This window comes from Neophocaena asiaeorientalis, unplaced genomic scaffold (assembly GCF_003031525.2).
Source record: "Neophocaena asiaeorientalis asiaeorientalis breed wild unplaced genomic scaffold, Neophocaena_asiaeorientalis_V1.1 scaffold490, whole genome shotgun sequence".
Lineage (NCBI taxonomy): Eukaryota > Metazoa > Chordata > Mammalia > Artiodactyla > Phocoenidae > Neophocaena > Neophocaena asiaeorientalis.
The window spans coordinates 1,158,728-1,159,944 of NW_020175079.1; positions in this window are offsets into that span (position 1 = coordinate 1,158,728).

Genomic DNA, 1,217 nt, shown 5'->3' on the forward strand with positions numbered 1-1,217 from the left:
TTAGCTGTGAATACGTGCTGTGTATGTGAGTGGTGGGAGGCTTGTCACTCATTACCTTAAAGCCTCACTCTTCATTGTTATAAAACCCCAGTCACCTAAACCTTTGATGATTAGTTTTGTAGAATCATAGTGTTGGAAGGAAGCTAGAGATCGTGGTAGCCAGCCTGCCCTGCAGGTGCTTACAGACACATTATTACATCTTTTCCAAGTGGCTGTCCCACCTTTGCTGACGTGGAATGGCCTGCTTTGGGAGGTCATGTCTTCTTTGAACAGCTCCATTTTTCTGTTAGAAAATTCCTGCTTTATATTGAGGGGAAGTCTCTCTCTCTGCAGGTTTCTATTGGTTCTTTTTTGTTTTACTCTCTGGGGTCATATTGAATAAATCTAATTTCGTACTTGAAGCCCTTGAGATTTTTTTAAAGACAGCTATCATATCCCCCAAGTATTCAAACTAAAAAACCTCAATTTCTTCAATTGGGTCTCATATGAAACTATTTTGAGGCTTCTTTCCATCCTGGTCCTTCTCCTGAATATGATACAACATGAAGAAGGGGAGACTGAAGGATGATTTAATAGGAGCCTTTAAATGCCACAGGGATTGTTACAGAGAGGAGGCTGGTAAGATCTCTGCCATCACCACGGAAACAAGAAATCACAGTCTTATGTTATGGCTAAAGAGATTTAGGTATCAGGAAACCTGCCTTAACCTTGTGGATTGAGATAGTGCTGCAGACTGCCATGGGAAGTTGAGGGATCTTTTGCCCTAGAAATCTACAAGATAAGCCTTTAACCTCAGAAGTCATTTATCTTGTATAAGAGACTTGGCTTCAGTTAAATGTTCTGCTTAAAGAACATTCTTGTCATTGCTTGTCATCCATGCCTGATGCCTGGATTTCCCTCTTGCGTTGGCTCATTGGATGTAAGGCATCATCATGACTGCTGTTAATCACAGGGGGAAGGAATCTGGTTCAGGGCTTTATGAAGGAAGGGAAACAGTGGCGTAGCTCAGGATAATTAATAGCAAGTGGAGTGACAGTTTGATTCCCTGGTAGGGACCCTCGCATTGTTGAAGGAAAAAATCACTTTATTCTTTCATAGAGAGAGGCAGCTGTAATTCTGGTTGGATGGAATCCAATTAAAAGGAACTGACATGCAAATTGATGATCAGACAGTGTGAGTATAGAAAAAGTCCAAGAAGAGTTCTGTAAGAAGTGGCA